At 41.4% G+C, this 12659-nt stretch overlaps 1 protein-coding gene across 5 annotated transcripts in view; it reads right to left on the bottom strand.

The window, feature by feature from the left end:
- Positions 1 to 12659, bottom strand: part of LRRC4C (leucine rich repeat containing 4C) — a 988240-nt gene that overhangs the window by 528003 nt on the left and 447578 nt on the right. For 2 of the 5 annotated variants that reach the window (XM_069740441.1, XM_069740439.1), the window contains exon 3: positions 4450 to 4580. The exons of the other annotated variants lie outside the window; for them this stretch is intronic. The gene's annotated coding sequence lies outside the window, so the exon portion shown is untranslated. The remainder of the gene's footprint in view (positions 1 to 4449; positions 4581 to 12659) is intronic. 5 annotated transcript variants of the gene reach the window in all.

Genomic DNA, 12659 nt, shown 5'->3' on the forward strand with positions numbered 1-12659 from the left:
ATGACGACTTCTGCTCATCGAGGTAAGCACTTGCAGGAGGTCGTGCTGGATGGACAGAGACTTATTGGATTTTGTGACTCAGGGGCTTTCCTCACACTGGCTGATCCCCGAGTGGTTCGGCCTGAGGAAATCCATCGAGGACCTGGGATTGTCATTGAACTGGCTGGTGGACAATGGAGGACTATTCCCACAGCCACTGTGGATCTGAACTTTGGTTTTGGGGTCAGGCGATGTGTGGTTGGGGTGATGGGTGGCCTGCCTGCAGATGTTCTCCTGGGCAATGATGTGGGAGAGCTACGATGCCAATTCGTGGCTGCATGAAGCCACATGTAAGTTACGCTCTGCCTGTGTGTACTTAACCAGCGACCTGTAGAGGTCCCTGGTACGTACACAAATTGGGAGGGGAAGGGATTGTCATGATATGTACTTTTGCCCTGTCCTGTATTTGAATAATATGCCATTTGATGTATGTAACTGTTCTCTGGTTTCTATTAGCTGTAATTTATGTATTTTCTTGGCTGGGAGTTCACCTGTAACAATGTCTCCTTCCCCCAATACTTGCAGCCCTAAGCTCTAATGTAATTAAGCTTTGTCAACATCACTAGTGGAGGAATAGCCATTCTTCCTCACAGCAGGTGGCTAGTCAAATGTACATATTACATAGACTGCCTGGAGCCCACCAGTCTAGAATCTTCTGGTGGACCCAACCATTGAATAGAAGGTGTAACCCCTACCCCTTCATGGGCGGATCCCAGGAGCCCAGACAATCCATTCTTATTTTGAGATCAGATGTGAGTTGATCCTTGAAGGAGAAGGAGTGGGGATTCTTAGCTGAGGCAAGACCCCATGTCCATCTGGGACTGCGGAAGCGAACGGGGCGAAACTTGAGCTGAGGACATATCTCGTCGTTCGTGAGATTGTTTTGGGATCCCTTGGACTAATTGTGGACTATTGCTTTGTTACCTGGCACAAGGATTATCGGGAGGTGCCCCCGAACCTGTTCCACTGGACTAATTGTGGACTCTGTAGATCTACCTGCATGTGTTGTTCCAGCGTTCTTGATAATAAATCTGTGGAATCATCCCTTGGTCTGTTGTCCCTTCTTGCTCTGCCGTACACCCCGTCACACCCACTACAATGCCCAAATAGGTCATACTCCATGGTAGAGTTGCACAAAAAGATTTGCAGCACCCTGTTCCAGCATCCACATCAATAGTCTGTTGTGGTTTTCAGCTCCTCTTTTCATTAGTCGGCCTGACACGAAGTCATGGCAAAGATGACGTTATGCCAGATAGACTAATCAAAAGAAGAGCAGTAGATGCCTTCAAGTAAGAGGAAGTTCATATGGCCCGAGTCTGACAACCATGTGCTATCAACATGGCTGCTTGACCAAGGTCTCGGAAATGTTTTTGCTCAACTCTATTCAGAGGCATTCAGAACAAAGAAAACCTCATGGTCCATACTACTTTTGCCTAAATTACTCAAGCTAATTTCGATATTTACCCTCACATATTTCATCCTATTACAGTGGTGCCACACCTTCCCCAACAATGCTAGTCTGGTGGTTAGGAGCTGCACAAAATGCCTTGTGGCCATCAAAATGGAGATTGTACAGCCCTTTTCTGATGAATATTGGATACATCTGAAATAAAAACCAAGGTGCGTTCTCCAAAGTGTCATGATGATTGGGCAAATTAGGCAATTTGTTGGATTTAAAAGATTAGTCTATCCGCTATTTCATCCTTCTCCTCCGCTAGATTTCTAAAACTTAACAGGGACAAAACAGAATTCATTGTCTTTCCCCCATCTCACGCGACCCCCCCCCCCCAACTAACCTATCCATTACAGTAAACGGCTGCCCACTCTCCGCAGTCCCACAAGCCCGCTGCCTCAGGGTAATCCTTGACACTGATCTCTCCTTCAAACCGCATATCCAAGCCCTTTCCACTTCCTGCCGCCTTCAACTCAAAAAAATTTCACGGATCCGTACATTCCTAAACCAAGAATCTACAAAAACCCTAGTCCATGCCCTCATCATCTCCCGCCTTGACTACTGTAACCTCCTGCTCTGTGGCCTTCCCTCTAACACTCTCGCACCACTCCAATCTATTCTAAACTCAGCTGCCCGACTAATCCACCTGTCCCCCCTCTATTCCCCAGCTTCTCCCCTCTGTCAATCCCTTCACTGGCTCCCCATTACCCAGAGACTCCAGTACAAAACCCTAACCATGACATACAAAGCCATCCACAACCTGTCTCCTCCATACATCTGTGATCTCGTCTCCCGGTACTTTCCTGCACGCAACTTCCGATCCTCACAAGATCTCCTTCTCTACTCCCCTCTTATCTCCTCTGCCCACAATCGCATACAAGATTTCTCTCACGTATCCCCCTACTCTGGAACCCTTTACCACAACGTATGAGACTCTCGCCTACCATCGAAACCTTCAAAAAGAACCTGAAGACCCACCTCTTCCGACAAGCCTACAACCTGCAGTAACCACCGATCGACCAAACCACTGCATGACCAGCTCTACCCTCGCCTACTGTATCCTCACCCATCCCTTGTAGATTGTGAGCCTTCGCGGGCAGGGTCCTCTCTCCTCCTGTACCAGTTGTGACTTGTATTGTTCAAGATTATTGTACCTGTTTTCATTATGTATAACCCTCCTCACATGTAAAGCGCCATGGAATAAATGGTGCTATAACAATAAATAATAATAACAATAGTTATGTGTTAGATGGAAGGGATGGACACAAGTGAGGATCTTCTGGACTGTACTTCTATATAGGTCTGTGTAAGCGTGGCCAACACGCCCGTTATTAAGAAATGAATGGAAATGTATTGCAAATGAGAAAACTAAGTATTGGAGGGGCAACAGTATGTAATTGAGTTTCCACTCAACATCCAAACTTTAGACGGGCACATTCTGAAACCACGGCTTGAACACCAAGACATCATCTCTGATACCATTCAATTACTGTGAATATACTTTATAAGTTGGTGGTAGTAGACTGTCATGGAGTATTTTCTCCTTATTTAAAGTGAATCTGTCATCACGGCTTTGCTACCACATCTGAGAGCAGCATAATGTAGAGCCAGGGACCCTTATTCCCACAATATATCATTTACTTTGCTTATAGCTGAAGTTTTGATAAAATCACCGTTTTCTCTTCTGTAGTTCCCTGAATTCTGACCTTTGTAAAACCCCGCCCATACCACTGATTTGCAACTTTCTGCGTACACTGTGCATAGGCAGAAAGCTTCTGGAAACAAGGTTTTTCAGAGGACTACCTGGCAGCGGGTTTATTAGATCTTTAGTGATAAAATCACCGTTTTATCAGCAGGAGATTATCAAAACTACAGCAAGCAGCCAAGTAAGTAACACAACACTGGAATCCGGGACTCTGCTCCTTCTACAATATGCTGCTCTCAGACTTGGTGGGAAAACTCTAAATGCCCTATTAATATTACCTTTTCACTTCCATAGATCACCAAGGAAATTTTAAAAGGTATAAAATAATTTGATCCCATTGTGTAAACCTGGGTGCGTGTAACAATTTGAAAAAAAAAATGTGATAATTTTTAGGCAAATTTGCCTAAAAATAACACCTAATAATAATTATATACAGTGATATGCCTTTAGTCTGGCACTGGCAAACTAAAAATTTAGTAGTATTCCCCAACACAGATTTATAACATATTATGTGTTTTTTTTTTTGCAAAGCACAAAGCAGAGAAAATAAATTGAGATAAATTTTGCTAATTAGAAAATACATAGTATCATTTTACTGTTAAAAAATCATGTTCGATTCCTTTCTTTTTATTCTAAGAAGTGAGCATTCAATTTTGTTTTATGATAGCCAATAATAATGTATTTTTCATAGCTAGGCACACATTAATGATCAATATGGCTATGCGCAGATGGCGTGTATTGGAGACATTCAGAAAAGAATGAGCATTTTTCAAGCAGAAGCCATTTCAGGAAATGTTCCTTTAGGGAGTTTTTGGAGGAGTTTCTTTTTTTTTTTACTAAAGTGGTTTTGAATAGTTTTTTTAAGCATTTTATGTTCTTTTCTTCTATTTTTTTATACTTTTGACTTGATATGTTACATTTGGAATTAATTCCAAGAGGAATCCTCTTCAATAAAGTCACATGTACTTTTTTTTTTTAACCAGACATTTTACAAAACCTGAAAAAGAAAAAGATGTTTTTCCAAAAAAACTGTGAAGAGGATTAACGTAGAAATTAAGTCTTTTAAGTGTTTTAGGTGATTTTATGGCATTTTTGGGAGCCGATCAATTCCAAATATAGTTCCTCAAAAAAACTCGATTTGATCGAAACGTTAAAAGAATTTTTACCGAATCACAAAATTTCTGCAAATAAGAAAAACATTCTTAACAATGTAATTTCCTATAAAACATGGTTTAAATGTCTATAGACTTACCAAAAGTCTTTTAAGTGTTTTGGGTGATTTTATGGCATTTTTGGGAGCCGATTCCAATTCCAAATATAGTTCCTCAAAAAAACTCGATTTGATCGAAACGTTAAAAGAATTTTTACCGAATCACAAAATTTCTGCAAATAAGAAAAACATTCTTAACAATGTAATTTCCTATAAAACATGGTACAAATGTCTAGACTTACCAAAAAAAGAAGCAAAAATAAAATTATAAACTGATTTCAAAATTTCATTTAAAGTGATATTTCGTTACAAATTTTGAATCAATATATTTAATAATTTAGACTAATTTAATTTAATTACTGCGAATTGCTTATGTAGCGCTATCATATTCCGCAGTGCTTTACACACATAATTTGTATTACTATTTTTTTTTTTATTTTACCATGTTAATCTAATTATTTAATAAGCATATTCATTATATTTTTTCATATAAATATTTATAGTTAATATTTCATTTTTGCATTCATTCAAATAATCAATTTTCATAATTACGATTAGTAAAATGATTAATACGCGCCGACATATAAAGATCAGCACACTCGAACTTGTAATGTTGGAATGTGATTTCCCCTGAGATTGGCATGATCTTTATGTTCTGCTCGCGCAAAAGACTTTTACAGTAAAAAATTCACTTTACGAGTTAAAAAAAAAAAAAAAAATTAAATCACATTTCATGGGTGAATTTCCCTGATATTTAGGATAATTCTTTCCGGATGAGACTGAACGGATCCATTTAATATATTCAGCTCTCGCTATACTGTAAGAACGGCCAAAGCAAAGCAGACACACACAAAAAAACGAAAAAGATGAATGTGATATTGATAGCCAAGGAAATGACTGGAATCGCAATCCTGTTTTCATCTTTGTGACAGTAACATTTTAATAAAGATGGTAAAATATTTAATACTTGTAGTTGAGTAATGCCGCATAGCCTGGAAAGCGGAGGGACTGGGATGTCTTGTAAGAAAGCGTTGTTGGTGTAATAAAACCTCTCTTAGAGAAGTCCATTATGCGAAGACGGCGGCAATCTTTATTCGTAGAAAAAAGAAAAAAAAACGATGAAAAAAATATGTTCTGGGGATCTGTAATCTCAAAGAAATGGACCAAAAAAACAGGACATATTTTAAAATGGTTTATGCGATTTTAAAAAGGAAACTGTCAGCATTACTGGCCCCGTTTAGATTAGGGTATTTTCAAGAAGACACATCTCTTCGTTTCCCTTTTGTCAAATTAAAAACACATTTTTTTGGAGCAGACTTTCATTTTTGCTATTCTCATACAGTGCTAGAAGATATAGGGCTCGAAGGCAAAGTTTAAAAATGGGTCCCGTTCCCTGTTCCCCTACCCTGATATTGTAAAATTTCCCGCCAAAAAAATTATTGAAATAAAAAAAGGGTAACGTGGTCATGTGAATGTACTCATATCTTTCTATGCAGCAAAGGGTCTTTTGGAGCCTTAAAAACGTGTAGTGACTGATTCCTCTGCATCCTTTGTAGCTATGATCCAATCTACAGAACTAGCAGGGACCAAAAAAATGCAAAATTGGGTGCAAAAAACCCTTTAAGACAAAACCAAACCACAAAATATCCAACTGAAAAAGGCAGCACTCCGTAGTCCAATATTCAATGGTTTCTTGACCCAACATGCTAGGGCAACGTTTCGTTCCAGCTTGAAAATGCTCCATTCTTGGAACAAAACGTTGCCCTAATATGATGGGTCAATAAACCATTGAATATTGGACTATGGAGTGCTGCCTTTTTCTCTGTTGGATATGTTCCTTCATAGATACAATGAAAGAAAGTGAAAAAAAAATCATTAATGTTCTTTTGAGAATGTTCTGTGACAGGAGTAGAGGTCAGTGTGCAGCGAGAGGGAAGACTAAGGTTGAACATCTGCTGAGCTGATCCGATTGTCTAATGCTGTCTCTACATATAGTTATCTCTATATACAGTGCCTTGCGAAAGTATTCGCCCCCCTGGAACTTTTAAAAATTTAAAATAACCAATACATTTCGTTCAACTTCACAATTGTGTTCCACTTGTTGTTGATTCTTCACCAAAAATTTACATTTGGTATCTTTATGTTTGAAGCATGATATGTGGGAAAAGGTTGAAAAGTTCCAGGGAGCCGAATACTTTTGCAAGGCACTGTATGTTCATATAGTTAAATAATTCAAGTCTGAAATTCTCTCACTGATTTTCTGTTAACAGTGTTGTGGGTAGAGATTACCAGATCGATCAGCGAAGGATCGAGCAGGAGTCGAATTTCCTGAAATTCTCAGTTGCACGTGAATTTGAACATTTTGAGAGTCAAATTGATTCATGAAAATAAAACACACTTAGCCAGCACCATTTCCCATGCTCGGGAAGCATCAGAAAGTTGGCTAATGTCATTTTTATTTCCACTCGGACTTTCCCATAATGTCCTGCAGCTATGACATATGGCAGATTATCATACCTGTACAGAGGTGGCCAGTACTGGGGCTATCACAAATCAACAGTTCCTAGTGGAGCACAGTTTGTATGTTTGTAGAGTTGCTGTCTAACTCTAGAGTCAATGGGTAAGTCTCTTTCCTCTACAGCATAAGCTCATATGGTCAGCGGGGTCCTCTCTCTCCTGTAGAGTGTAAGCTCTTATGGTCAGTGGGGTCCTCTCTCTCTCCTGTAGAGTGTAAGCTCTTATGGTCAGTGGGGTCCTCTCTCTCCTGTAGAGTGTAAGCTCTTAAGGTCAGTGGAGTCCCCTCTCTCCTGTAGAGTGTAAGCTCTTATGGTCAGTGGGGTCCTCTCTCTCCTGTAGAGTGTAAGCTCTTATGGTCAGTGGGGTCCTCTCTCCTGTAGAGTGTAAGCTCTTATGGTCAGTGGGGTCCTCTCTCTCCTGTAGAGTGTAAGCTCTTATGGTCAGTGGGGTCCTCTCTCTCCTGTAGAGTGTAAGCTCTTATGGTCAGTGGGGTCCTCTCTCTCCTGTAGAGTGTAAGCTCTTATGGTCAGTGGGGTCTTCTCTCTCCTGTAGAGTGTAAGATCTTATGGTCAGTGGGGTCCTCTCTCTCCTGTAGAGTGTAAGCTCTTATGGTCAGTGGGGTCTTCTCTCTCCTGTAGAGTGTGAGCTCTTATGGTCAGTGGGGTCTTCTCTCTCCTGTAGAGTGTGAGCTCTAATGGTCAGTGAGGTCCTCTCTCTCCTGTAGAGTGTAAGCTTTTATGGTCAGTGGGGATCTCTCTCTCCTATAGAGTGTAAGCTCTTATGGTCAGTGGGGTCCTCTCTCTCCTGTAGAGTGTAAGCTCTTATGGTCAGTGGGGTCCTCTCTCTCCTGTAGAGTGTAAGCTCTTATGGTCAGTGGGGTCCTCTCTCTCCTGTAGAGTGTAAGATCTTATGGTCAGTGAGGTCCTCTCTTTCCTGTAGAGTGTAATCTCTTGTGGTCAGAGTGGTCCTCTCTCCTGTAGAGTGTAATCTCTTATGGTCAGTGGGGTCCTCTCTCTCCTGTAGAGTGTAAGCTCTTAAGGTCAGTGGAGTCCTCTCTCTCCTGTAGAGTGTAAGCTCTTATGGTCAGTGGGGTCCTCTCTCTCCTGTAGAGTGTAAGCTCTTATGGTCAGTGGGGTCCTCTCTCTCCTGTAGAGTGTAAGCTCTTATGGTCAGTGGGGTCTTCTCTCTCCTGTAGAGTGTGAGCTCTTATGGTCAGTGAGGTCCTCTCTCTCCTGTAGAGTGTAAGCTTTTATGGTCAGTGGGGATCTCTCTCTCCTGTAGAGTGTAAGCTCTTATGGTCAGTGGGGTCCTCTCTCTCCTGTAGAGTGTAAGCTCTTATGGTCAGTGGGATCTTCTCTCTCCTGTAGAGTGTAAGCTCTTATGGTCAGTGGGATCTTCTCTCTCCTGTAGAGTGTAAGCTTTTATGGTCAGTGGGGATCTCTCTCTCCTGTAGAGTGTAAGCTCTTATGGTCAGTGGGGTCCTCTCTCTCCTGTAGAGTGTAAGCTCTTATGGTCAGTGGGGTCCTCTCTCTCCTGTAGAGTGTAAGCTCTTATGGTCAGTGGGGTTCTCTCTCTTCTGTAGAGTGTAAGCTCTTATGGTCAGCGGGGTCCTCTCTCTCCTGTAGAGTGTAAGCTCTTATGGTCAGTGGGGTCATCTCTCTCCTGTAGAGTGTAAGCTCTTATGGTCAGTGGGGTCCTCTCTCTCCTGTAGAGTGTAAGCTCTTATGGTCAGTGGGGTCCTCTTTCTCCTGTAGAGTGTAAGCTCTTATGGTCAGTGAGGTCCTCTCTCTCCTGTAGAGTGTAAGCTCTTATGGTCAGTGGGGTCCTCTCTCTCCTGTAGAGTGTAAGCTCTTATGGTCAGTGGGGTCCTCTCTCTCCTGTAGAGTGTAAGCTCTTATGGTCAGTGAGGTCCTCTCTCTCCTGTAGAGTGTAAGCTCTTATGGTCAGTGGGGTCCTCTCTCTCCTGTAGAGTGTAAGCTCTTATGGTCAGTGGGGTCTTCTCTCTGCTGTAGAGTGTAAGCTCTTATGGTCAGTGGGGTCCTCTCTCTCCTGTAGAGTGTAAGCTCTTATGGTCAGTGGGGTCCTCTCTCTTATGTAGAGTGTAAGCTCTTATGGTCAGCGGGGTCCTCTCTCTCCTGTAGAGTGTAAGGTCTTATGGTCAGTGGGGTCCTCTCTCTCTCTCCTGTAAAGTGTAAGCTCTTATGGTCAGTGGGGTCCTCTCTCTCCTGTAGAGTGTAAGCTCTTATGGTCAGTGGGGTCCTCTCTCTCCTGTAGAGTGTAAGCTCTTATGGTCAGTGAGGTCCTCTCTCTCCTGTAGAGTGTAAGCTCTTATGGTCAGTGAGGTCCTCTCTCTCCTGTAGAGTGTAAGCTCTTATGGTCAGTGGGGTCCTCTCTCTCCTGTAGAGTGTAAGCTCTTATGGTCAGTGAGGTCCTCTCTCTCCTGTAGAGTGTAAGCTCTTATGGTCAGTGGGGTCCGCTCTCTCCTGTAGAGTGTAAGCTCTTATGGTCAGTGAGGTCCTCTCTCTCCTGTAGAGTGTAAGCTCTTATGATCAGTGGGGTCCGCTCTCTCCTGTAGAGTGTAAGCTCTTATGGTCAGCGGGGTCCTCTCTCTCCTGTAGACTGTAAGCTCTTATGGTCAGCGGGGTCCTCTCTCTCCTGTAGACTGTAAGCTCTTATGGTCAATGGGGTCCTCTTCTGTAGAATAAGTTCTTATCGTCAACAGGGTCATCTCTCTTTTTCTGTCTATCCTGTAAAATATAAGCTCTAATAAACAGAGGTGTCCACTCTATCTCTCGTTTTTCCTCCATGTGTATTTTGAGAATTATGAGTAATTAGAAGTTTTCCAGTATTGAGACTCACATTAATTTATTTGACGCATATCAAATTTTTAGTGAAAATTCTGCGAAGTCGTCAAATATGAATTTCAAAAGTTCCATTCACCTCTAGTTATGACCATGCTCTGTGGTACACTGTATGTGGTGGCTATTGTTTAGGGAGAGGGCTGAGGAGCATCCGATAACCTCTTCAAGATAAACCCAATGTAGCCAGCACAAGTTGAAAAGTGACCTGAAGGGCGCCTGGTACATAAGATTAGCAGTTTTGCAGCAGGCAGATGAGCCACAGGTTGGAGACCACTAATCTATTTATACACCACATAAGAGAAGTGAACAAAAAGAATTGTAGAGGCAATCAAATCGAAATCTCCAGTTCTGTATGGAAATCACGATAATTTTTCCTCCCGTTGAGTGATTTGTGTCTCTAATGTTTAGTTTTTACTCAAGGACTAATAAATAAATCTCAGAGAGCCTCATCAACACATTTCTACCATGCAAGTCATGTACCGATGTATCACTCATTAAGTGCTATAGTGACTGGGATTTTCGGAAGAGATTGCTGAGGCAGGCAAGAGTAGAGCTCAGAGACCTGTCACCTTCTGGATCTCATTTAGACGAGTTTCTATTTTCTAGTCTTTGTTCATAGCGTTTTTTTTCCAATATTTAGCAGAATGCTGTTTATTCCAAATGAACAGTGCTGCTGCTTGATTAATGAGCTTAGTCACTCCCCTCGTGTGCCAAGTACCCCCTTGTTGCCCGTTAAAAAGGCATTATTAATTAGTGGAGATCTTTTGCACATTGCTATGTGCAGTAAACATGGCAAGACTAAAAGCCAAACAGTAATATTCCAAATTAGAGGCTACTTATTAAAAACAATGGTAGAGCCGCTTCGAATACATTCGGAACAGTTATGTTTGGAAGGCGGTTCTATAATTATCAGGTTGTGACCATGTACTCTAGAATCATTAATATTTATGTTCCGAGGGTTCCTTAAAGAGACATCCTATCCATTATTGGAAGTGATGGCATAAGGAGGTGATGCCCACTCTTCATGATCTATGATGGCTCAAGCCAATAGTGAGAAATGAGAACCCGTAAAGAACCTTCATTCCGAAATTGGAAATGACAAGGATGCATGCCATAACCTAGTAAATGTTAACCATTTCTAATGGTTTAAAAAAAAATTCAAAACTAGAAAGAATATACAAAAAATGTTGTGTTTAGAAAAAATATATAATAAAGTACAATGAGAAGGAATATGGAAAGCAGAAAATAATTAACCTGTAAGCTTCCAACCCAATTTTTCGACCAAGAAAACCTTGATTTTCTATGTCGGCTTGGCTTTAGATGAATCAAATGTAGTTGGTAAATTTTAGGTTCCTTTTACATAAAAAAAAAAAAAACTAAAAGCAAAGCCTTGATAAAATAGTAACATTTTCTGCAAAGAGTCAAGAAGATAATCTCAAACTAGGAAATGTTGTATTAGATTACACAAAGGCAACAAGGAATACATTTCTATAAAACTATCAAAATGCGCACATGGTATCATCAACTCTTACCCATGGATGCCAGCATTTTACATCATAAAATAAAAAAATTACTCAGTGTTTAAAAATCCTTATGTGTGATATATAAAAGCGAAAGACATAAAATGACAATATTTTGTTCTGATTAACTACCAAATGACAATACAAAGCCTTGAATTAGATGGGTCATTCGGTTAAATGGCCCTAAGATCACCCGTTTCTCAATTATCAGCCTAAGTAGACCCTGAGTACAATCTATCTATGTAGTCTTTGTATGACCTCATTTGACTTTCTGGTATCTTCTTCCTAGCTGCTGCTCTTCTCCATCATCAAACCATTCTGGTTGTGCATGTTGCCCATGCTCTTATTGTTTTAGTGGTCCCATCATGTGCACTAATCCAGCCAATGCTTAAGGATTCCTAAGGACCCTTCCACCATTGCTCTGTGCCAGACAGGTTTCTGTGTCTGTTTACACCAGTTCCATTTCCAGACTTTTGTTCTTGACCACTTCTTCTTGTCTACTGTCTGTCCAGACTTCTTCCTGTATACTGCTCACAATCAAATTCTTCCTGCCTCAATTTATGCAGAATATGACTACTGATTACTGTCTTGGTATCAAAACCTGGAGATTTCTTCTTTTTATAGGTATGATCTTTCTAACTGTGACAAGTCCATGTCGAGACTTCCTTTTCTAAACCCCTGGTTTACTGCCAAGACAAATCCATTAGTGACCGATTAGATCAACATCTCCTGCTGATCATGTTGAAATAAATAATGGGAAATTTACTTCACAAACAAAAACATGGAGCTACAGTTTATTTCTCTCACCAGAATGGAAGTACGGTGGCTCAGTGGTTAGCACTATAGCTTTCTTGGGCTCCTGTGTTCAAATTCCACCAACGGACAACATCTTCAAGGAGTTTGTATGTTCTACCCGTGTTTGCGTAAAAAGTGTTGTCATATACCAAAGAAACAAGGCTACTATCAAGCTCACTAGGAAAGGTGGCTCCTCGATTCCCAAGGTCTGGATGGGCACACAGGCCTTGGGCGTTGGTGCAGCAAGTGGGTATTGCAGTCAGCAAACAGGTAGCAGAGGTACTGGAAGCAACAATTAGACAAGTGATGACATGGAGACCACAGAAAGACAGCAGAGGTACTGAAAACCACAATAAGGTAGCAGAAGCAGGACCGGAGACGTCCAGGAGATCGAAAACAGTAGCATTGGTACTGGAAGCCGCAGGCAGACAGGAGAAGTCCTGGAAACCGCAGACAGGCAGCAGGTGAATTGGAAATCACAAGCAGGTAGCAAAGGCACTGGAATCTGCAAGCAGACCAGAGATGTCTAGGAGAAAACATCATAGGTACTGGAAGCCGC

Source organism: Ranitomeya imitator, chromosome 9 (genome assembly GCF_032444005.1).
Source record: "Ranitomeya imitator isolate aRanImi1 chromosome 9, aRanImi1.pri, whole genome shotgun sequence".
In the NCBI taxonomy this organism is placed as follows: Eukaryota; Metazoa; Chordata; class Amphibia; order Anura; family Dendrobatidae; genus Ranitomeya; species Ranitomeya imitator.